The sequence below is a fragment of the Herpailurus yagouaroundi genome, unplaced genomic scaffold (genome assembly GCF_014898765.1).
Source record: "Herpailurus yagouaroundi ecotype Mexico unplaced genomic scaffold, PumYag 77, whole genome shotgun sequence".
In the NCBI taxonomy this organism is placed as follows: domain Eukaryota; kingdom Metazoa; phylum Chordata; class Mammalia; order Carnivora; family Felidae; genus Herpailurus; species Herpailurus yagouaroundi.
In genome coordinates this window covers 76,631,248-76,656,776 of record NW_024412388.1, presented here as the reverse complement: position 1 = coordinate 76,656,776, position 25,529 = coordinate 76,631,248, and the positions used below count along the sequence as shown (strand labels likewise).

Sequence of the window (25,529 nt, the reverse complement as noted above, 5' to 3'; positions counted from 1 at the left end):
CCCTCAGCTCTGGGTAGAGGTTATGGGAAAAGATCCAAAGACGTAGGTAAAGCTAGTCTGGAGTCGGTCATTACCAACTTGCTGGGAATAGCGAAAGACCACCTGAATCAGCATGGACATCCCTTTCTCAGGCAGCAACTTTCCAGATTACAGATGTGCCAAGGACGTGTTCATCAAAAGACGTCCCGGCATCTCCATTTACGTAGTCCCATTTTACAAGTCCCATTTCCGCAGCCTCAGTTTCCTCTCTCCACAAAACAGAGTGAACAAGACCTGTTTCACCAGACTATGAAAGGGAGTAACAAATTATAAATGTGATCTAGAAAATGTGCTTGCCAACAGAAAATAAAGAGCTCTTAAGATCAATTATCATTATTTCTGAGTTATTACTTAATATTATTAAATTTTCCTAGGGTGGGAGCAAATCCTGTCTCTAAACAGGGTATGAGTTTGGAGAGTCACAAAGGCTGTTCTATTTTATCTTGAAGCAGAGCACCTGAAGCTGAAGATACTCCTCAAATAAATTAACGAACTGGAAAGCCAGGAGTATACTTGGGTATAAAAAGAGAGACAAAACACTATGGTTGTACAGGTCTTTCAAGAGTCCCTCTCACTGACTTGTTTTAATCATGTCATGTATCTGGCAAAGAGAAGAGGCCTAAACACGGACATATCACAATGAAATTCAAATTTAAGACATCCAAGTCCATCTATCTAGAAAAAGATGAAATTAATTGCTCAGTTCTCACAGTGTATCTTGGCTATTTACTGCTAACGCAATTATGCCAATTACTGATACTATCGCAACACTCAAAGCAGCTGCTTTCTAAAAGGGATTAAAGTTCTGAGGGACTATTGGAATAATGGGATCACAGAATTAAAATCACTGATGACAGGCGTTAAAAAAGGGAGAGAGAGGGCGGTACAAATTTACCAGGTTACCTGACCACAAAAGATTTTCCTTTCAAAGCAAAATTAGTTATGTAGGGGAATATATTTTATTACAAAAGGTACAAATTAGAATAGCATAGCCAGCATATGACATCACGAATTTATTTATTTTTTTTTAATTTTTTTTTTTTAACGTTTATTATTTTTGGGACAGAGAGAGACAGAGCATGAACGGGGGAGGGGCAGAGAGAGAGGGAGACACAGAATCGGAAACAGGCTCCAGGCTCCGAGCCATCAGCCCAGAGCCTGACGGACATCACGAATTTAAATCCACAGCGAACGCTGCTCCCTGATGAAGCTTAGCCTCCCCATAAGGTGAAGGAGTTAATAAGTGCACATGGTAGTGGGATTCTACACACTCCCTCCAGCGCTGTAGAAAGAGACCCTTCTTGACTTGCCTCCCCTCTAAGTCCTCTGCTCACATCCCTTCCTCTAAGAGTAGGAAGACGCTACTGGCTTTAACACTGTTCAAACATTGCATTTGAGGCCAATCTCGCCATTAAACTGATTCTTCTCAACTATCCAACCTCCGTTAGTGGCTCTCCACCAGACTGGAGTTTCACCAGGTAGATAAATATAGGCGGAGAAACAAGGCCAGGCTTTCATTAGGGGAGAAGTCAATTTGACTTAGTCTGCAGAGACCGGAGCTGCCAGGGAAATGAAGAAGCACTAAGCCTGCGCATGAAACCACCCTCTTCTCAAGCAGTTTGTGCTCTCCGCCTGGGAACATCCGAGATGCAGCAAGACAGAGATGTGAAATTATAAACTACTTGGTGAATGCGAGAAGTCATTCTCCATTTTCCTCTGATGGAAAATGGAATATAATGAATAAAGACGTCTGGCTCATACCTTTAAGAGTACCTTCTGTCTGAGCGAGGGAGCCTGGCTGAGAGAAACCACAACTGGAGTTAAGCAGCCAGACACCAGACTAAACACCTCAGAAGTAGCTGTCCCTCATTCCTGGTCGCTACCTTTCCAGTGCATGTCTACATCACTAATTCCCTCTGTTCTGAAAGCTTGGCTCCAACCACCCCCCCAACCCCCCCAGAAAAACAGAAAGAAAACAAAACAAACAAACCCACCAACAGACAGCAAGGCTCCGCTGAGGAGGTGGGCTTTCGGAAGCCGTGCAGCAAGACTCTTGCTCCCCTTTCCACCTTACACCTCGCTCACCCTCACTCTCTCTCCCTAGGTCCCCACTTCTCACAAGCTACCCTTCCTAACATCCAAGCCTCCCAGAGACTTCGGAGCAACAGAGCGCCCCGCTTCGGGCAGCAGTGGCGGGAGGAGGCGGCGGTGAGGGCGGAGAGGGCAGCTGGGGACTCGGGGAAGCCTCCCGGGCAAAGGCAGCCCCGCCTGGAAAGCGCCTGCCTAGGCTAAGTAAGCCCGGGCAGGTCCCGCAGGCGTCAGGCAGCCCAAAGCCCTCCCGCCCTCCAGGGGCGGGGGACCAACACGCCCGGGGCAGCAGGCCACAGTTGGGCAGGGACCCCTGGGGACGAAGGCGGGCAGGGGGGTGCCACCAGGCTACCGCGGCACGCACGCGAGTGAGGCTGCGGCGCGGAGCTGGAGAGCAGGCTCGGCGGCACCCAGGGGCGGCGGCCAGTGGCAGCCCAGCGCCCGGCCCGCGGGCTCCCCGACCCGGCCCCACGCACCTGGACCAGGCGGCCACCCTGCTCCCTCAGGGCGCTCTCCGGGGACTTGGCTTCCGGGGGGAGGTGGGCGCTCCGCAGGCTGGCACCAGCGGCGACAGAGACTTCACTCCTCCATCCTGGGACCCGGCACGTTACAGACAGCCGTGCACTTCCTGTTTGAAAACACAGGGGAGAGAAAGAGGGAGAGATCCGAGTGTTGGCAGAGTGGAGGGAGGGGCGCAGACCCGCGCGAGGGAGGACACAGGGGGGCTGCGGGTTGCATAACTACCGCCGCCCCCGCCCGCCTCGCCATGGTCCCTCCGGGCGCTGTCCTCTGACCCGCTACACCGGCTTCTGGCGAGGTGGCTCCCCGAGGCCCGGGCCTCCCCCTGCCGGAGGCCTCGCGGCCGGAGCGCTCGCAGCCCTTCCGTTTCCAGCCCCTGCCTCGGTTCTCCCCTCCCCACAAGTACCGAGTCAATGGACTGCACGCTTCCTCCCGAGCGCGCAGAGCGCGGTGCCGCGTGTAGTCTGCCTCCGTTTTCCTCCTTTCCTTTCCTCTCCTCCCCGCCCCCGCCCGTGGAACAAAATCGCCTAGGGGAAGGTGTAAAGACGGGACCCAGCCTTTCCAGGGAGTGGAGGATGGATTTATGCAAAATTGTAAAGCGCATGGCCACATCCCAGTATATTCACTCCAGCTCAGCAACTGAAAGACCCGAGGATGGGAGGAAATTACTTGTCTTACGCCTGGCTGAGTCAAGAGAGCGTGCACACCGCCGCGAACTTGGGGTGGAGGGGCGGGGAGAGCGTTCCAGGGGGGCTACGGTCTCTAGGCGCACCAACCTCAAGCTCACAGTCCCCTAACATGACAGACACCAATCCCACACAGAAGATAGTGATATAGTGCGTTCTTTCAATGAACAACTAAGGATTTCTCTGTGCTTATGAAATCAGAAAGCAGTTCCAAAGTTCTGAGTTTGGGTTGATTGTGCTACCCTCTGACTTTGGTGAACTTCGGGGTAATGTTTAAAAATTAATAAACAGATGGTTTAAGAATCTGCTATATGCAGAGCATGCCAGCCCTAGGAGTTTGTATGTGCGTTTAGTGCCTGGTTTCTGGACTTCCAGATGTGGATGGCTTCATCTGTACCCTCTCTGTCCTTGCACACAAATCTCTTGGGTTACAAGGTACTTACAGGCCTGTCTTGGATAAACAGCTCCTTTTGTCACAAGCTGATGACTTAAATAAAATTTATTCATGTTTCAAAACTCAACATGGAGAGTAGGACAATTATTCTATATAAAAAGCCAAATTTTGACTGAAGTAGAAATTGATGGACATTAAGTTCCTACTCTTGGCTAGACAGCATCTCATTTTAATCAGCTCTTAGTTTCAACATTTCCCAACAGATCTATGAATGTCCTATTCTCCTATTCCCAACTGAGGAAATAGGGTCAGAGAAGTTAAGTAACTGTCCTGATGTCTCAGCTAGAAAGTGGTCAAATGGAGGGCTGAATAACAGGTCTTTCCTAAGTATAAAATCTGGGCCATTTCCTCTACACTCTGCTAATTCTCAAAACAATAGTGAATCCTGGGAGACAAATCAAGCCCAGTGACCATCTGTGATCCATTTCTTCATCTCTAAATGATTCTGCAATTTACATGCTATAACCCTGTTCGACTACCTAGGGTCCTTACCCAACTCAATAATATGTACCTTTATTACCCAAGCAGAGGACACGGTGCTCTTCCCCAGTGCCTACGACTGGCTCTTTCAGCCTTTTCAGAATTAATGGCAAAAGTTCAAAAGGTTCTAGGATAGCCACTCTTATGCCAAGGTACAAAGTCTGTGCAAGTTCAGAACCTAATCAGCTGACTAATATTTGTTCCCTGAATTCTTTTTCTCTAACTGGGATTTTTTTAAGAGGGAAAATAAAACAACATACACATGACCTCAGCTTTGAGTGAAACTGTTGAAATTCTCTCCTTTTCTATTCCTCTCTGCTTCAGCGCTTAGCTCACACTCACCTGTAATAGTATGCTATCGCCCTCCTGACAAGCCAAGAAATAGAGCACATATAGAAAGGCGATTAAGAATCTTGGCAATGGCAAGACCCCAGGCACCTGCAGAGAGTGAAGGAGAAAGTTTATCCTGTCTCCAGATGAACTGCATCTCACCTGCCCTTGCCTGCCCCCTCCCTAAGGAGCACACTCGGCAGTAGGAGCGTGCGCAGGTGCACGGCAAGAGCAGTTCAAGAGGGGCAGCGGGGGCCGGGTGGGGGCAGAGATACAGCCCCATCCTTCAGGCATGCCCAGTCTAATGAGGGCTTGTCACTACAAACTTCTGAGGGGTCTCAGCATCCTTTTAGGGTCCCGCTGGGCCCTGGCTGCCACCTTTTCCTTCTCCCAGTCCTTTGCCTCCCTAGACTTGTCAATTCTTCATCTCTTTTCAGATCTCTTCATGTCTTTCATCCTTTTTCCCAAAGCACTACCATATCCCCCCCTCCATAAAGTACACGGTGGGAAGGCAACAGAAAGGAAGGCACGTAGCTCAGAACTGTTCTCACTTCTCTCTCATTTAAAAAAAAAACTGTCAATGTTACCATGTTTTTGAGGACACAATTCTATTTTAAAATACATTTTTGGGGGCTCCTGGGTGGCTCAGTCAGGTAAGCACAACTTTGACCGAGGTCATGATCTCAGGGTTCATGATTTCGAGCCCCATGAGGGTGTCTCTGCTGTCAGTGCAGAGCCTGCTTCAAATCTTCTGTCTCTTCTCTGTCCCTCTCCCACTCATGTGTGTGTATTCTCTCTCAAAAATAAACATTAAAATAAAATAGATACAATACAATACAATACAATACAATACAATACAATACAATACAATACAATACAATACATTTTGGTAACCCTGCCTTCATTTGTTACTCATTAGGACTCCAAGAGCCTAGAAGGAAAACCTCTGAAGAAAAAGTGAATTCCTAAGAAAATCCAAAGGAAACATGCTTAAATTAACTTGCATGGATCCCAAAGTTTACAGTTTGGATAATACATACAACACTCCTATGACTGCATCAGTCCCACACATGCTTCCTAAGAGCCACAAGGTCTAAGAACCATATCATACTTTCCCATTGTTCAGCTATTCTCCTGCACCTTCTGTGTTTCTGTGTTTCATGGAGAAGTGTTTCTACCTTATACCTGTTGAGAAATAAATACACACACACACACACACACACACACACACATACATTATGTATATCACAACCTCCTAGGAAGAGAAAAAATATGCTCCCCGGTAGGTACAAATCATGCCACAAGAGATAAAATTGATTTTGGAAGGATATTGGAAGTTCATTTTGAGAGTCTCCACTCCCTAGGTATGACAGTCCATGGATGAAGATGGCAACATTGTGAAAGCCATTTTGGAAGCTCCAAAGTAAATGACGAGAGACAGCTTCTCTGAGGACTAAGAGGTGTGGAGGAGGAGATGATAAACTCATGTCTCAAATGATGCTGCTTATCTTCCTTCATCATAAAAAAGAAAGACAAAGACCTTACTTTGGTGGTTAAAAAGGTTTGCCACAGATTTCTTTGTACGAGGACTCTTGGTCATTATTACGGCTGGATTTTGCAAACAAGAAAAAGAAAACTGGCAAGCTGTCTGGTCACCTAAGAGACGGTCTCTCTCTGTACTCGCAGCCTTCAGTCAGCGTCCTTGTCTGTCTGCACTTCCAGGATGGCACCTGGAACAGGCTTTTCGGTGAAGGAGGTCTCTGGCACTCACACTCACCTGCCAGCCTTTGCAGAACCTGGGCCATGGCTTTCAAGGAAGACGTCCTCGGAGCCAACTGGCTGCCTAGACTGGCATCTACCCACAGAGGGGTATGAGCCGTTTTCCAGGAGCCAGAGTGGCATTTCCCACGGCAGAAATGCAGTAAAGGGGTACACACCATTTTAAAAAATTCTGCCTGCACGATGGTTTAGGGTCCCTTCTGGGCACAGGGGTTTCCTGGCTTTGAAGGAGCTGAGAAGGAAAGCACTGCTTGGAGCACCCCATGGCAGGACTTCGAAAAGCCAGCCACAGAGGAGAAACACAGGGCCAGGGCGACTATAGACCTGGGCTGGTAGACCTCTCAGCCCAGTGCCCCAGGGTCACAGGCTTCCAATCACACATAGGAACTCACCCAGGCTGCCCAGAATTAGGAACTTGACCTGGGGGCCCTCACATGCCCTGCCTCACTGAATTTGCATAACTGCCTTTACAGGGAAGGGTCGCTAACCCTATGTGAAAAGAAGCAGTGGGGCTCACAGATGTTAAGTCATTTTCTCAAAGCAGCAGGTAATGGAGCTAAAACTCACCCTGGGTCTGAACTTCCTCCTTTTAATTAAAGAGAAACGAGTGGGTGCCTTTTTGGCTGTGGAGTTATAGTTCTGTGCTACACAACTTTTACTCAGAGGACTCTTACTTACTTTTCAAACCCAACTTGTAATGTTCTCTTAGCTGCATCATGTGGCTTCATCACCTTGCCAAATTTTTGTAAAGTGTAAATTGTAAATGTGTATTTTGCAACAGGCCAACTCATTTTAAACCCTGGCAATGCAAGTCCATACAAATTAGGTTACATATGCTCTTGGGCTGTGGCTGAATATTACTTCATGAAATAATAAAGAAGACAGATCTACAGGTCAAACTGTGATAATCAAAATTTCAATACATTTTTTCCTAGTCTCTCTCTCATTCTTCAGTTAGTATGGAAATATATAATAAAGTAGGCCATCCTGGCTGATGGGCAGTCACTTAAAGAGCGTAAGTATGAAAGAATAGCAAGAAACGACGTAAGTTTGACTAAATGCAAATACCTGTACACAAGTTAAGAGTATTCAAAATGGTCTGGCACAAACTGTTAGCCGTGGACAGCCGTGGGTTATTTACTGACTGCTGACAGTGATGTGTATTGTGTAGACTAAACACTGCCGTATAAGACATTTTTCTTTGGAAGGCACGTTTTGTCTATTCATCTTCTGTAGTATTTCTGCTTCCTTATTAAAAAAAATATTTAGGGGCGCCTGGCTGACTCAGCCAGGCCAGCATGTGACTCTTGATCTTGAGGTTATAAGTCTGAGCCCCACGTTGAGTGTAGAGCTTAGTTAAAAACAAAGTCTTAAAAAAATTTAATTCTCTTTGTGCATCCATTTAAAAAATAATATATGGGGGGCGCCTGGGTGGCTCAGTCGGTTGAGCGTCCGACTTCAGCTCAGGTCACGATCTTGCGGTCCGCGAGTTCGAGCCCCGCGTCGGGCTCTGGGCTGATGGCTCAGAGCCTGGAGCCTGCTTCCGATTCTGTGTCTCCCTCTCTCTCTGCCCCTCCCCTGTTCATGCTGTGTCTCTCTGTGTCTCAAAAAAAAATAAATAAACGTTAAAAAAAAATTAAAAAATAATATATGAAAAATCCAACAACTTAAAAAGATTGCTCCTAACAAGTCAAACAAATAAAACTTACACTACCAACAAAATCGTGTTCTTAAAAAGGATTTAAAAAATACATAAACATCATAAACATCTGTACACATCTGAAGGTACCAAATTATAGGAGCTGAGAGGGAATAATTCACACACATCACTGTTCTAGTGAATATATCAATTCTCAATTATCTATTATAAAGAAATCCTTTTTAATGGGGCGCCTGGGTGGCTCAGTCGGTTACGCTTTAGACTTCAGCTCAGGTCATGATCTCACGGTCCATGAGTTCGAGCCCTGAACTGGGTTCTGTGCTGACATCTCAGAGCCTGGAGTCTGCTTCAGATTCTGTGTCTCTCTCTCTGCCCCTCCCCTGCTCAGGCTCTGTCTCTCTCTCTCTCAAAAATAAAAATATAAAAATTTTTTAAAAAATGTTTTTAATGTTTATTTTTGAGAGAGACAGAGCACCAGCAGGGGAGGGGCAAAGAGAGAGGAAGACACAGAATCTGAAGCAGGCTCCAGGCTCTGAGCTGTCATCATTGAACCTGATGTGGCTCATGACCTGAGCTGAAGTCGGAAGCTTAACTGAGCCACCCAGGTGCCCCTATTATAATGGAATCTTAAAGGAAAAAAAGCAATTTATGAATAACCCTAAGGTGGCAAAATCGGATAGTTTGATTTAATTTTCTTTCCTTTACTTGTAATGGAATGGCTAAGGCAAACAGCACAAAAGAGTAACAAAATACCTAGAAAACCCAGAAACGTTATTATAAACTTCTGAAAGATTATTCACCAATGTTTAAACTAAACCTAACTAAACAAATTTTAGCCACTTTACATACACTGACTCAGTTATTCCTGATAACAACCCTATGAGGTAGGAATTACCACTACCTCTGTATTACAGATCAGGAAACAGACAAAAAAGATAACAATTTGTCCGAAGTAACACCGTTAGCAAATAGCAGAACTCGGGCAGCGTGGCTGGCCACAGAGTCTACTTTTAACCAACACATTTTACTACCAATAAGGTACAATTAGATGGGACTTGTTTCCAGCATGAAAGTTCGTGGGGAGAATAGTCCCATGGGTATGGCACATGAAAGGCTCAGAGTTTTTCCTTTTTGCATCAAAAAGTGGTTGAAGGGGCTCAGAGATACACAGCCCACTACATGTTGCTAAATAAATGAATACAGGAAAGGAAAGGATATCTGCAGAATGGAAAAGCCAGAGAGAAGAGCTGCTTCCTCTCCTTGAGCAGAATCCTGGACTGCAAGGCTCCAGGACTGCCTGGCTACAGCACAAGTGAGTTAGCAACGGAAGGGAATCCAAGGATCCCCGTGTACTTTGATCTTTCGGAAGCATTTGCTACAGTGTGCCATGAAATCAGGATCACTAAATCAACTGAAACTTATGTGGCAACAAGAACCACCCAGGAGTTAAGCAGCTAGAAAGAAAAACACTGGCCGGATCTACCGGTATGGTGAAGAAAAGAACCGTAAGGAACAGTTTTCAAAAGCAACTCAGAAATTACTCACACCGTTATAATCAAATGCGCACATAACATTAATTTGGGAGGTGTAAAAAGGGCAAATGAGGGCGAGCCAATGGAGTCCGTTAAATTAACCGAGGGGTGACGAAAAACAAGGAATTCAGTTTCATTTCTGTGCTCCTTTTAATTTTCAGGGAGGGGCTGGGATGTCTGATGGGTGCTAACCACCTGTAGACCTGAAATGCCAACACTGAGCTAAGTATAAAGTAAGCAACAGCAAATTGGAGAGGTTTCGGATTTGGGGGCCTTAGGTCTGAACTTTAAAAAGCATGCTCCTATTATTCCACACATCATCAATACAGTTCCATGAAAAATAATATTCCTTTCAACAAGAAGACTTCGTTAGCAAAATGCAAAGAAACGAAGGGGCTTGAAAGCTGAATTTGGAGGTCGGATGAAAAAGTCAGTCAGTGGTGTATGTATAATCTGGCCCCACTACAAATATGCCACACAGGCAGGAGGTCATGAGAATGGTTTGCAGACACCCGGCAGGATAAAGAACAGTAGAGAAGGAAGAGAGAGGAGAGCTAAAACTTGGACTAACATTATTTTTTTAAGCATAAATTATAATTTCAAATTTCTTTAATCTTGAGAAATCGCTTCTCCCTTGGTAGAACTGTTTGCGTTCCCAGCAGAAACTAAACTTTAAACGTCAATAGTTGATTTAGAACTCAAGAAAGGGGAGTAAGGGAGATCTGCAACATTTGGAAAAAAAGGCTTCGGTTCAGGCTGGGTCCCAGGAAATGGACAAGTGAGCAGCATTTCGGCCAACTCCTAAGAGACTGAAGTCAACTGTGAGCACTGAGCCACCCTGCCTGAGGCAGTGGACTCCAGAACTCACATCCTGAGAGACTGCGCTGATGAACAGTCACCGAGAAAATCCTACCTATTCCATTTCCCTCTAAATAAAAGAAAAAGGGCAAATAGAACACACAGGCATAAAGATTAGAGCCATACTACATTCTAGCCATGAATGGGAAAATTTATGTGGAAATGACCCTGTTCTGAGATTATTATTTAAGATTTAGAGAGCATATAAGACAGATCTTCTCCAAGGTTTGATTACTGGCCCCCTCGCGTCATTTCAAAATTATCCACACAATGACTGTTGGGCTCGGTCCTGCCCCAGTCCCCGATGTTCTAATGCCCACAGGACCTATTCCTGGATCTGGCTGCACTCAGAAGCACCTTTTGAATATAATCCTCCAGGCCAGGCCCCACCCCAGATTTACACCATCAGCATCACTGCTGGGGGTGAGTGCGCCATTCTGTTCATTTAAGGAACTCCCAGTAACCTAAGGTGCAGCCCAGTTGGGGAATCCCTGCTGCAGACGTTTACTCCTCTCTTCACGCTACCATCGATGAAGTCAGAGACTAGAGCAAATAAAGTCCCTTCTCGTGAACCTTTAGTGGAATAGCCTTCAAAGGCAATGGAACGAAGTCAAATTCTGTAGCAGGACACTCCAGGCCCTCAGTAACCTGTCCCAAACTGCTTTTCTGCTCTCCTTTTCTCCCACATCTCTCACTCTGTCACAGCATCAATTCCCCCAAACACACTGCATACTTCCTTTTTCATTTCCATACCTCACCACTCCCACCCTGACGGTCCCAGTCTATTGCATCCTTCAAGGTCCTTCCTGAAACCATTTTTCTGTGTGTATGAAATCTTCGCTGGTCTTTAGAGTCTCGGGGCACCTGGGTGGCTCACTCAGTTAAGCGTCTGACTCTTGGTTTTGACTCAAGTCATGATCTCACAGTTAGTGAGTTCGAGCCCCACATCAGGCTCTGTGCTGACAAGGGCGGAGCCTGCTTGGGATTCTCTCTCTCTCTCTCTCTCTCTCTCTCTCTCAAAATAAGTAAATAAATAAACTTAAAAAAAAAATCAGTCTCTCTTTCCTCTAAGCAAATGTCCAAAAACTCAGCTCATGCAGGGGTTACGGCATATACTGCATGCACACTGTGCTCAATTATACTACACTGTTCACATGCCAGTCTCCTCCCTGAAAGCAGGAGGGAAATGTAACTCATGTTTTATTCTGTGGATGAGAGACAGATCCAGGTTCAAAGTTTAGTTCCTCCAGGTACTTACTAGCACTGTAACCCTTGGTATGTTATTTAATCTTTATTTATTTTTGAGAGAGAGACAGAGAGACAGAGCATGAGCAGGGAGGGGCAGAGACACGGAGACACAGAATCCGAAGCAGGTTTCAGGCTCTGAGTTGTCAGCATGGAGCCCAAAGTGGGGCTTGAACTCACAGACTGTGAGATCATAACCTGAGCCAAAATCGGACGCTTAACTGACTGAGCCACCCAGGTGCCCAGACCCTTGCTAGGTTATTTAAACAGAGTGAGCCTCAATTTTGTAATCTTTGAAATGGAACAGCAACAACAAATGATACCTATCTCCATGACTGAAGTGAGGATAAAACATGAAAAATGTTTGGCTGAATAGGGACCACCTAAAAATTCACCAAAATGACACCTGTTTTTATTATTTTTTATTATTAATTTTTGTTTGTATCCTACTAGAATGTACCACAAGACACACTGCTCAAAAAGCATTTGCTTTCACCAAAAAGAAAAAAAAAAAAAAAAGCATTTGCTTTCAGAGTAATAGGCAGTGATTTCCTAAAGGCCTCTTTTCCTCACCCAATTCCATTCCGTTAGGAAGGGCATTTCCTAACGTTCCTAGTGACAAGTCATGTCTTATCCCCCTTTCTTTCCTTCAAAAACCAATGTACGAAATTCTAATGCACAAGCCCCGTCAGTGTCCCTCCTACTCCAGCCTGGCTTTTTGCTTTGAACTACAGTAACTGCCTGCAGCCACAGTGTCGCTGCCCAGAATCGCCCGCTTCACCCTCACAACAAACAGTACTTTGTAGGCAAACTGGAGGCGAGCCCAAAGTAGGAGGGGGAAAAGCCAAGGAAATGGAGTTTGGGCCAGAAACTGAGTCCACACCCACACTATCGTCCACACTAGAACACAGGTAAGGGAAGAACAGGAAAGGGAAGAAGTTCGGATCAACACAAACCTTCCCAAGTACTCCCAAGCATCCACCTCACTGCTCACCCATGGAAAATGACTTCCACGGCTCACAAAGGACACACTGGTCCAGTCACTGCCTCACACACACAACTACTGTTGTTGATAAACTACCGTCCTGTATAATAGCACCTTACCCTCACGAAACCAGTCATATTGCCACTATTCACCCCCATCACTCCCAAGGGGATGAAATCCAAGTCCTGTGAAATCCAAGGTCACATGGTCAGTAGAAGAAAGGGCGAGGACCAGAACTCAAGTCCCTAAGCTCCAGACTCATGGACCTCCCACTGCCTTACATTAAGTGTGAAAAACAATTTTTTTTTTTAGGGTTCTCAGAAGCATTCCAAACCCACTAGTTGTAAAGGTAAACGTAAAACAGCTTTCGTGCTCTTAAAAACGATTCTGGTGCCAAGAGTGAGGGTTGTGACAGCAGCAAGGCCCCAACGGCAGCCCCGAGGATGAGCGGTCCAAGATGCTGGCACATGGTTCCAGGAAGATCTTCAGTTTTCTGTTCCTGGATGGAAACAGCTCCTGACAACTCTGTTCATTCTGTTTGTGGAGGCGCAATTAGGGAAGGAGTATAATACTCATTCTTTTTTAAAATCCCACCTTGATCCTGAGTTTAAAGCTGAGGTAATGTGGAAAGCAAAAGAGTTTCTAACGCCAATCTGAGGTCCTTGCCGGGAGAGAGGGCAAGAGGCAATAATGCAATCCTTGAAAGGACGGATCCTGAAGCAGCAAGGGCTTCGGTTCCCATCACTGCCCTGCTACTACCGCCAATACACGCCCGAGCTCCTTGACTGCTGCCCACGGTCATGGGGAAGTGCGTCCACACTAGGGCACTCTGCCTGTCGTGAGGGGCAAATGAGCTACTACATGCAAAGTGCTCCAAACAGTGCCAGGTGCATGTGAGTACTTCATAGATGTTTCCTATTATTATTTCCAGAAGAGAATCGCTAAGATTGTGTTCTTTTCAAAGTGTATTTCATAAGAAGTTTCAAGAAGACTTCTTGTCCCATTTGTTGATCCATGATGCCCCACACCAGCACAAAGATTATTTACGAGTTTCACTTCCTGATAGGATCTTTCTGGGTTCCCATCTGTGGACTGGAGGCACTGGAAGAACAAACGGTGGAATTTGAAGAACTGTTCTTTTTCCCAGCAATAGTGCAAGGAAATCTGCACCCATTCTCTCAATACTACAAACTGGCTTCCATAGGGAGAAAAAACCCCAAAGACCTTCACTGCATTACCCTGATGCGAGGGCACATTTTTAAAATGCGTCTTCTATTCTGAAAGCAACCAAAGTGTTAAAAATTTAAAGTTTCACCAGCTGAGAAGGACGTGGTTCAGCTCACCCAGGGAGGACAGTCCTAAGGACTGGAATAGAACCTGCTGATGAATCAAAAGAGTTCTTTCCCAGAAAATGCTGAAATTCCAGGAACAATGTGCTATGCTCGGGATGATTAAGAGAACAATGCTTTTAAAAATCCCCCTCTCAGGCTAGGAGTCTAGCCTCCGCTACCAACAGAGACCGGCTAAAGTGTCACCTCTCTGAACCTCTCCACTTTCAGAGAGGGCATTTGTTCGACCTATTCTAGGCGAACGACTGAAGGCTTCTCCCCAGAAGAGCAGATAAACCAGGCGGCAGCGTTAGTGGGGGTCACAGTGCAGGTCTGAGGTCGTGTCCTGCACGGAGGCACCCAGCCGGGGAGAAGGGGCGGCAAGTCAGCCTCCACTGTTCCCCAGCAGCAAGCCCCGACTGGGCAGATGCGGTCGTGCTGTCGCTAACTTCACACGCGGGGGCGTGGGGGCTGCCGCAAGCCATGCTGAGCACGCGAGCCCTCCACAAGCAAAACAAGCTGGAGCCCCGGGGAGCCGTGTGCGAGCTGGGGGGGCCACCTCACTCTGGATCCCAACACAGCCAACTTTCTGCAATGCAAACGCTTTCCCGGTTTCCTTTTTGGTACTGGCTGCTGTGCAGTGTCCTCTTCTGCTTCTACATTCTCCCTTCTCACATGAACCCTTCACCTTCCTTCTCACTCCGGTTCTCCTTTTGCAGAAGCCACAACACAAATTAATGCGCACACACTAGCAATGGCGAAAGAATGGCACTCTGCCCACCCACAAGAGATCCCACACTACTTCGCAGTAAGTATCAGGTCATGATTTTCCCTTTCTTGGGTAAGGACTCTCCTAACCCTGTCTTCCCTATCACCCCCAAAGCAATTTTGAGATATAAATAAATGTTCCTCTTCCCTTATCTTTGGGGGGTAGATGATCTCTTTCTTCACTTCCCAAGTGGTACTCACCCCTCATTCTCTGCTCTTCGGCCCACCTGCCCCCTCAGCCCCCAGCTCTGAATCACTTTTGCCTAGCTCCTTCCCTCCCAAACTACACCGTTCTCCCTGAATCCGTTACTCCTCAAGCAAGACAACCCTTCAAATGCATTCACTTCAAACATACCAAATTTAAAGGGCAGAAACTGTTACCATCATTGAAAGCATGCTGCTTTTGAGTTTTTCTGCTTTATGTGTACATGGCCAGGGAGGGGGGTGGCGGTGCGAAGCACAAAGCAATGAAATCAACTTTTGATTTGTTTCCACTTAAACTGATTCGCCAAGTGTGCCGTGGGTTTATTCACATCTTATGCTTCTGTTTACCTGGCCCCTTAGGGCTATCCATCTCTAAGGGCCTAAGGTTGCAGGCTGTATCTCAGCCCACAAAGCCATTTTGTTTGGTCGGCAGGAAGTTCTTATTTAAAATGTTGAGTTAGCTGATCTTTTAAAATCAGGAGATTTTAAAGCAATAATCCAGATTTTCTGGCTTACGGTGAAAAATCAGAAGATCTGGCAAGACTTGCCCACATTCCCATATGGCCAACAATTAGCTGCTGAGCAGATCAGCTAAACAGAGCCCCTTCAGGCAGACCTGCATTTTCTAGTTCAGCCCAGGTCCAGCCCCCTCCCTCCTGACCACCCTACCCTGAGGCTGATGACCAGCTGCTGCACATCATCTTCCCTGAGGCCTGCTGCAGGCAGTGCTTAGTATCTGCCTGAGACCCGAGGCAGAGCCACCATCCACTCTAATGCTCCCTCTAGTTAGTGCAGAAACTACAGATGCAATTACCCAGTTTTGGCTCCATACAGATTTTGCCAGGTACAAATAACTTATAAGGAAAAGAACTTAGAACCAAGAGAAATGGGAAATGCCCCATAATAGAAAAATATTTGAAAAGAACTAGGCTAGAGAGAAAAGTGTCCCTCCCTCTGCCTTTCCCTCCCTCTCTGTACCTGTGTGTATAGGAAGGGGTGCATTTGTGAAATCTGTGTTAACGCTGCAGACCATTTCCTAATTTGTACTTTATTAGTGGTCAAATGCTAGTATGAAAAAACCGTGAAAGGAGAGATTCTAGCAGGATGAATTCATTCCGCTGAAATACTTATACTTGATCATAATAAATCTATATTAAGACAATATAAATACAGGATATAGATATTTGGATATTGATTCATGGTCTATTTAGAGGAATACAGATATGATTATTTTTTAAATTGCATATATTTGTGATAGCAGTTGTTCAGCGAGCACTTGGGTATAACACCTTAATAAATATCAGCTACATCTTGACATATTTGTGTCCAGCTGTTACTGTAAGGCTGATCTCTTTAGGAGAAGGGCGCTTCATGTGTATGTACTATTACAAGTGGCATTCCATCACCAACACTGGTGACAAAACAGAATAGGGCTAGAGAAGTCACCAAAACAAGTGCTTTTAAACTACCCTCTCAATTCTAGGGTAAAGTTTCACTCAAATGGTATTATTTTGGTTGCTATTTTCTAAAACCCTGTGTGCTGGCGAGAACACTGTCCTAGAAACCAGAAGATGCAGGTGTCACTGGGGCTCAACTCTCTACGGCCTCTGTCCCCACGTTTCAGATCTGACCCCAGATCTGTCCATGACCTGGACAAGCTGCGAGGTCCCTCTAGACCTCAAAATCCCATTCTCTTTCTTGGCGTTTTTTGTTTTTGGCAAGAATATGAATAGGTATTATAAAATGAATACAAAGAATACAAGAGTAATGAGAACAGTAGCTAAGAGAACGGGCTTTGAAATAACAAGGCTAATTTCAAATTCCACTTCCTCCATTTCTGTGTGATTTTTTTTACAAATCACATAACCTCTGAAGCCCCAGTTACCTCATCTGTGAGGTAGGATGTAAGTCTACCTTCCACTCAGGATTCCTTCGAGGATGGCATGAGAACGCATGTAAAGTTCAGGGCATACATTTGGACAATCAGAAAATGCCTAATTAACAGTTGTTAGTATTAATTTGGGGTAGTCCCCACATTGTCCAATTACTTCTTGATCAGTTAAGTTAAAAAAACAAAACAAAACTAGTTACATCTGATAATAAATTGATTTTAAAAGCTTATTTAGTGGGGTGCATCATGGAGACCATTTTCCAAACAATTTCAATTTTTAAATATCCCTTAGAACTAAGCTTGGAACAATCAGTAAAGAGGATTTTGACTGATGGTATTTCATACACAGTGGGATGGCATGAATGTGTCCTGTCTCCACTGCATGAGATCTGGAGATCCAGTGCTTTCTGGTGATCAACATCCTTCAGAGGGGAGGGTGGTCTTGCGCTTCCTTTCTTCTCCCTCCTTTGTAGAATTTATTGCAGTGTTGGTGATCTGTTGACGCTAAGATTTAGCAATGGAATTTATGGGTTGCTGGGGAAGTGAAGCCTTCCTTGGCAGTGTTCCTAACTATTACCAGCAAGCAGAAGAGGAAAGTAAAAAAGGGTTTTAAGAAATGTTCATAATGGCATCTAACATGGATATCTGTGAGCCTTCACAACAGCAGGTGTCAACAGGAGGATAGGGACATCTTGAAAACCTCAGCAGTAGTAGTTCCACACTTGATTTCATAGACCAGTAGAATCTTACAGGAAGGCTGTCATAAAACTGCCAGGGTTTCGGTGACCAAGACATGTCCTCAAAAAAGCGATCATTGCCATCCTTCACAAGAGGAAACAAAATTAACACCTCAAAGTAGGAAGTACCCAAGATTTTTAAAAAAGACCTTTGAAATTGAATAAACTTAGCATTAAAATCAAAACTCAAAAGCTTGCCACATTGCTTTTACTCTTTTACCCCACAGGCTGGTGCAACTGTCACCATGGAACCTGGAAACAACTGCTCAGGAACAGACTTCAAGTTGGTTCATTATGCCATCCAGTCTGGGGATGCAGCACCTCATGAAAACACCACGGGCCACCCTGTGAACCATCCACTGCCTTGGTCATCACCTTCCAAGGACACAGATGTATCCTTAAAGTTCTTTGTCTTAGTAACTAACTGTGAGCCTGTCAGCCACGAATGTTTCAAAACCTTTTGTCTTCAGTGGGGACCCAGACTTCTGTGTACAAAAGACAGTGAGTGGTTCTGTCTTGGCTCTACACATGGAATCACTTGGGGGGTGGAGGAGAGCTCGTTTCAACACGAAACTCCCCCCGCCCCCACTCCCCGGAGATTTTGATTCGATAGATGGGGCTTGAGTAACTTTAAAAATATTCCCCAGACTGACTCTGATGATAGCCAGGGTTGAGAAAAACTGGTGCCATATTTTTTTGCCTTCATCCTGAACTTGCGTATTATAAAGCTTTAACGTATACTTCTTCATGCATTCCTTCTGGCAACAGATATGAACAGAGGACCTGCCATGCATGAGGCACTAGGAAATCAGTGCAGAACAATACAGATATCTCCCCGCCCTTGCCACACTGACAAGTACTGGACCATGGAGACAAGGAAGTAGGCAACTGAAATACCACATTCAGGTTTGCTGGGATTAGGGGAACAATCAGGTTCTTCTATCCTTATCCTAACGGTTTCATGGGTTTCAATAATATCTCCTTGCAGTCTTCTTTCCAGATACTAAAAATCCCATTATTTTTTATTTTATTTTATTAAATCCCAATATTTTTATCAAAAAACAGACGGGGAAGGCCCTGTCCTCCTGGAGCTTCCATTCTAGCAGGAATGTCTATGTATTTTTTTTTTAATTTTTTTTTCAACGTTTATTTATTTTTGGGACAGAGAGAGACAGAGCATGAACGGGGGAGGAGCAGAGAGAGAGGGAGACACAGAATCGGAAACAGGCTCCAGGCTCTGAGCCATCAGCCCAGAGCCCGATGCGGGGCTCGAACTCACGGACCGCGAGATCGTGACCTGGCTGAAGTCGGACGCTTAACCGACTGCGCCACCCAGGCGCCCCCGAATGTCTATGTTTTTTAGATACCATTACATTGGTCGTTCCAGCTCCAGGGTCTTTCCTAAAGACCGGTGCCCACGCTTTGAACAAAGCACAGTGGAAAATCAAATAAGATTTTCTGTTTCGTTTCCAAAATCTTTTGTATGAAGCTTAGCATTTCCTGCCCTTTTTAACCTGCAAGAGCAAGTTGGGACAACACTGTGAAAGTGTTTTTGAAGTCCTTTCCTGGGTTTTGCCAGCAAAACACCCACCCTATGACAGTTCCATAATTTCTAAGTACCTGACCTCATACTGCCCACAGAGAAACTCACCTGCAAATCTGCTGATGACTCATATATCCTAATACGGTTTCCCTGGAGTAAATCCCCATTGGTTACTTATTTCATAATTCAGAAGAGCTTGCTGTCATCTGTAAACTTAGAAATTCCACTGTGTGCTCCTTCTTCTGGATCAATTATGTAAATAAGGCCTGAGGGACCCACTGTTTACACACCTTCAAGCAGAGGAGAAATCTTTATCCTTAGCCTTTATTTGTGGTCTTTAAGGCAGATGAATTCTAATGCCTGCTCTGTCACCTCCTGGGTAAGCTACAGCTAATCACATCACCTCCCTGGGCCTGGATTTCCTCGATTTTATGGATACAAAATTCAAGTGTTGATACCTTCCATCTACAAAATTCTACCTTTCTACTCAAAATGATACTTCACATCTTTAATTCCAAGGTGGCTTCAAGTTCGGTATAGCCTTTGAAAGTCTGCAAGGACAATACCTAAGGGCTTTCAAATATTTTCCCTCTCAAGAAATCTCATACCTTCACAAAACATCCCTTCTGCTCTCAGGAATATCTCTCACCTCCAGAGGACATGGAGAGGTTTCCCATGTGGACCAGAACAGAAGTGAGAGCGAACAGACCATCTGGACAGACAACACACCAGCAGGGGATCAGGGCATGATGGATATTCATAACAAAGAGGCTGTACTTGTTAGCTACAAGATCTGGAATTTTGTTCTAACACTCTCAAAACTGTTGGATGGCTACCATCCCAACCAAATCATTTGTTTAAATCTAGTTTATTGGATAGATCTAGAACATTTGAAGAACTTGGCACTAAGTTACTTACGCTTTCTGAACTGCCTGCTTCAGAAGACATCTGAGCGTGGTAATTTCCTAATGTCATTTCAGTGAAGACACGTGAAATCTGGTAAGTATGAAATTACACCAATGACAAGCTAAACCCTAATTCTGGGAAAAGGGCTTGTTTCTAAGCCCTAATCCTCTCTCCTGCCCCAAATGTAAACCTGTCACTAATTAAGTATTTTGAGCATACTAGCAAAAAGAAAAGGGAAAAAAGCTTAGCCCGAGTGGGAACCATGTTCATACGTGGTTTTTTCAATACCAGTTATCCTATTTATGTCCGCACAAATTTCAAAAGCAACTCTGATCTGGTAAGCTTCAGATTTGCACAGAACATTAGAAATTCTCTTCCAGATGTCTAAACAGAATTACAAAGACCCTAGAGGATGGAGTACAGATTTCAGAAGCTGGCAACTGACTCAAATAATTTCAAAAGGGCACCTCAGGTGCAAACATCTGCAAAAGCTAAATGCAATGTAGTCTGACCACAAACATAGATTTCTTAGAAGCCCCTGACCTAAGGGCCAATCAACCCCTAGAATTTACCTCCATCACTAAACACCTCAGCTCTCAAATAGGACCAGCAGTGCCAAACTACTGGGTTTCGTGCAGTATTAATACAAGTGACTATAAAGCTTTTGGCAAAGTCATCCTCTACTCCTCTCTCATAGGATTAGAAGGCAGAATCAAGACTTTAAAATCTCAAAAGGCCTGAGATTGGACCAAAATAAATAGGATACCACTGAACAGGGACAAAAACTAAAAACCGTCCACTCAATCTCACCTACACATACAAAAATCTGCCCAGTGAATAGGGTCGCAGCAGCTCAACACCATATCTGGATGTTTTGACAGTTTGACTGGACAGAACCTACAGGTGAATCTGTGCTAGGTGCTGTTTTTTTAAAAAAGGCAGTTTTAGTGATGCCTGGGTGGCTCAGTCGGTTGAGCGTCCAACTATGGCTCATGTCATGATCCCACGGTTCGTGAGTTCAAGCCCCACATCAGGCTCTATGCTGACAGCTCAGAGCCTGGAGCCTGCTTCAGATTCTGTGTCTCCCTCTCTCTCTCCCCCTCCCCCCCTCACACTCTGTCTCTCAAAAATAAATAAACGTTAGGGGCGCCTGGGTGGCGCAGTCGGTTAAGCGTCCGACTTCAGCCGGGTCACGATCTCGCGGTCCGTGAGTTCGAGCCCCGCGTCGGGCTCTGGGCTGATGGCTCAGAGCCTGGAGCCTGTTTCAGATTCTGTGTCTCCCTCTCTCTCTGCCCCTCCCCCGTTCATGCTCTGTCTCTCTCTGTCCCAAAAAAATAAATAAAAAACGTTAAAAAAAAAATTTTTTTTTTAATAAATAAACGTTAAAAAAAAAAAAGGCAGTTTTGTGGGGCACGTGGGTAGCTCAGTCAGTTAAGCATTCCACTCTTGATTTTGGCTCAGGTCATAATCTCACAGCTCATGAGATCAAGATCGAGCCCCGCGTTGGGCTCTGGGCTGACAGCGCAGAGACTGCTTGGGATTCTCTTCCTTACTCTCTCTCTGCTCCTCCTCTGTGTGTGCACTCTCTGTCTCTCTCAAAATAAAATAAAAACTTAAAAAAAAAAGACAGTTGTTTAAATTGCAGTAAGTAGATGTTTATGCCTTGGTCTTAGGAAAAAGCTGTCCTACTATACTCTCTGTTGACCAGGCACACCTCAATTACCTTATTTAATTCCAGATACCATTACTCTCCATGAGAGATGCTGACAAACTAAAAAGACATCTAGAAACCATGTCCCACACAGGATTGTGAGAAGACGTTGACTATTTTGCATTGAGAAATGGGGAGAGAGACATCATACCGTCTTTGTGAATTCAAGGGGCTGTCCTCTGGATATGGGAAGTTCCAGAGGCACAGAATCAATGGAACAGTTTCGAGGAGGCAGCCTTCAGCTCAAATAAAAATCACACATGGAATCCAAAGATATAATGACATGTCTTCCTAACTACAGGGTTCCCTGTACTTTCTAGAGGTTATTTAAAAAAATTTTTTTAATGTTTATTTATTTTTGAGAGAGAGAGCTAGTGTGAGCAGGGGAGGGGGGGAGAGAGAGAGAGAGGGAGAGGGAGAGAGAGAGAGAGAGAGAGAGAGAGAGGGAGGGAGGGAGAGGGAGGGAGACACAGAAGCTGAAGCAGGCTCCAGGCTCTGAGCTATCAGCACAGAGCCTGACAAGGGGCTCCAACTCACAAACCATGAGATCATGACCTGAGCGGAAGTCGGTTGCTTAACCGACTGGCTTTCCTCTAGGGGTGTTTAAACAGAGGCTGTCTAGCAAGTGTAAGAATTTACCAAAGAAGTTAGACCAGGACCTCTCTAAAATTCCAGTTCTGACTCCAAGATTCCCCACCTACCCAGTATTATACTGCCCTGCTAACTGATCTGCCATGATTTCTCAAAAATGCCCTTTTCTTCTGATTAGGCTTTGCCCAGATCCTACTCACTTCAGGCCGAGCAGAGCACAGGTCTCCTAGATTGGCTTCCCAAACTTGACGTCCTTGCTCACCGGTCAAGAACCACCTCCTTCAAGGCCCATTCTGAGATGTAACTTTCCTTCACAGTGACCTTAACGTTTGCTGTCTCAAGCAGGGTTTCTCAACCCTGGCACTACTGACATTTCAGCTGGGATAGTTCTTTGTTGTGGGGGCTGTCCTGAGCATTGCAGGATGGATGTGCAGCAGGATCCCTGGCCTCTTTCCACTAGATGTCAGTAGCACCTGCCTCCCGGCTATGACCAAAAAAAAAAAAAAAAAAAAAAAAAAGTTTCCAGACATTGCCAAATGTTTGCTGGGAGGCAAAGTCACCCCTTGTTGAGAACCACTCTTCTTGACGCAAATGATTAGCATCACTGACCTGTGTTTCACGTTTTCCACTAACTAGATCTCCCCTAACTCCATCAGTCTTGTTCTCTGCTCCAGCCAGGCAAACCTATTTACTATATTTGACTTGGGACAAAGCTCACTGCTTCCCCTAAAACATGCTCCTTCCCCCTTCCCCAAAGCACACAATACTTTTATCTGGCTCCAAACACCCTTTCCATTTCAGTATTCCTTGACCTCCTAAAAAATGCAATCCTTTGCTTCTGGTGGTATCCTCACTTGTATCTGTCTTACCTGCCCTCTATTTGTGCAAGAATCTTCTCCTTCCTTGTTAGGGAACCACAACACCCACTCTGGTTTTCCGCTTGCTGCTGGCACTCAATAAAGTGGTGTTTCTTAGAATGTCAAGTATCAGCTCCAATTATGTATGAAAAGTACGTGAAATCCCTTACCAACTACCATTTCAAGAGCATGTGTGATCATGAGTACACAGTTTGAACAAAACTTTTGACTTCTTCACAGATAGTGCCAATTTACCTGTGTTACTGAGATTGAACCAAGTCTAACTTCCATCATACAGCTACCAAAACAGTTTAGCTACCAGGACATGACAAACACATCAACATTTTGTGAAATTAATTTTAAAAAGCTCATCACAGTATAAAAGCGAAGGGAAAACGGCAAAGTGTTGATCAAGTTTTTGAATTCTGTAAACCTTGGCAAGGAGAAAAAGATATGAATATGGCTCAATACTTTAACTGTTGCATCATACACTACTCAACGTGGTAACAGAAGAGACTGGGGGACTGGGTCACCTAAGGACACTTTCCTCTGCAAACTTCTAACGTGTTGAGTTTTAATCAACAAAGTACACACTCACACACCGTCAATAAAAACGAGACAAACCTAAGATAAAATGTTCAAATATGTAAGTAAACCATGCCAATTCAAGATTTGCATTTTCTTTCAGCTCCGTGGATTACCTAATCATTTTACAGGAGACTCCCTAAATAACCTACGGAGACCAAACACTCCAAATCAACTGTGCTGGATCCTTATTTTAACTCATCTCAGGATCTTTCCTCTCTTGCTTTTGCACTTTAACAGGATTTTAATCAACTGATGTGGAATACAGGAGAAGTGACAACTCTAACCCTTTCCTAGCTGATGGCAGGGGTTTGGCCAGTATTTATGGACAGTAAAATGAAATGCTGTCTACGGACCTCCTTTACTAGCCATGGATTCTTCTCACAGGTCTGTAAAGAGCGGCCGGGGGGGGGGGGGGGGGTCCCAGAAGCTTTGGTGGGGAAGGTCTGAATCACTGTCATTCTTGGCACTTGGAAGTGCCCTTTGGTTGTTTATGAGGCAAACAGCCGTCACCATTACTGCAGACAGTAACTCCTCGCCTGTCCAGACTCTTCCAAAGTCCAGCACAGAACACAAAATAGGTGCTCAATAAGAGCGGCCTGAATGGAATTTTATTTTCAAAGCTCAGGAAAGTTTCCAGAAGCCTGCTCTCTTTTTACTCAGTTATCTTTCAAAATATATCCTCACAGATTTGCCCAACAAGAAATATTTTTGAAATTCAAGGAAGAAAAAGGAGGAAATTTGCAAAGCAGAAGGAGCCATGTATGAGCCCAAGTAGCTCAAGTTGGGCCCCACAATTGGCTAGGACTCCCCAGTACTATTCCCCATCTCTCGGCCTACCTCTTGAGCGCTCGCTCCCTCACACCTTTGCGTTGTTTCTGTCCTGAAGCCTCACCTCCCCAGCTTCTGCCACACAACCCCCAGCTGCGTACCCACTGGGACCGCAAATCCCACCTCTTCCTCTCCAGCAGGGACCTACCTCTCCTCCCTCGACCTGCGGCAGCTCTCCTTCACTGCGGCTGGCTTTTTAAGAAACACAACACAGAAAACAAAACAAAACAAACAAACAAACAAAAAACCCGGCCCTCCAAAAAAACCAAAAGCCTAATTTGTTTATCCCCACGGGAGACCCCAAATGAGGGGGGACATTAGGAGGAAGGCCTCTATCAACCCTCCAGTAAGCAACTTCCCCCAATCCTCCTTCCCAAGCCCCTGGCCAGGATTCGAGCAGAAGTCCAGTTCCCAAGTGCCCACGCCTTCAAACAAGCTAGAAGCGGATTATACCGGTACCCAACCCGGAGATGGCCCGCGGCGGGCAGGGTGCACCTGCGGGCCCCCGGCTCCCTCCCTCCGGCGCGGGGGGCGGAGCGCGGCCCTCATTCCCCGCCCAGCCCACCCGGCGCGGGAAGCAGGCGAGGGGGAGGCGTTTCACGAGAAGTTAAAGGGCTCACCTTCTGGGCTCCCGGCCAGCAAGGCCAGACACCAAACACCCACCTCCGGGAGGAATCAGCGGAGCCGAAACCGGGACTCCCCGCCCTCCCGACTGCGCGGACGGGGGCGAGGGGAGGGAGCGCGCGCGAGGGGGAGCTGGAGGGAGGCAGTCCACACTCTCCTCTCTCAGGGCCCACTGCCGGCGGCCGAGGCTTCGGCGGCGCCCGCCGCTCCAGTTGCCCAGAGCGGCGCAATCTTCCGGGCCCGGGCGGTCGCAGACGGGAACCCAGCGCGGCCCCGCGCGCCGCCCGCGCCCCCCCCC

General features: G+C 45.8%; 1 protein-coding gene and 1 long non-coding RNA gene across 4 annotated transcripts in view; one reads left to right on the top strand and one right to left on the bottom strand.

Annotated features, from left to right (window-relative positions):
- Nucleotides 1–25,529, bottom strand: part of LRRC8D (leucine rich repeat containing 8 VRAC subunit D) — a 124,275-nt gene that overhangs the window by 98,052 nt on the left and 694 nt on the right. Inside the window, exons 1-2 of one of the 3 annotated variants that reach the window (XM_040470910.1) lie at nt 24,756–24,994; nt 2,604–2,755 (exon numbers count right to left, since the gene is read on the bottom strand). The gene's annotated coding sequence lies outside the window, so the exon portion shown is untranslated. Of the gene's footprint in view, nt 1–2,603; nt 2,756–3,052; nt 3,076–24,755; nt 24,995–25,529 lie in introns of those variants that run through there. The other 2 variants (XM_040470908.1, XM_040470907.1) reach the window with 2 other exon arrangements.
- Nucleotides 20,297–25,529, top strand: part of LOC121027448 (uncharacterized) — a 25,007-nt gene continuing 19,774 nt past the window's right edge. The window contains exon 1 of the long non-coding RNA XR_005788745.1: nt 20,297–20,307. This is a non-coding gene — a long non-coding RNA (uncharacterized LOC121027448). The remainder of the gene's footprint in view (nt 20,308–25,529) is intronic.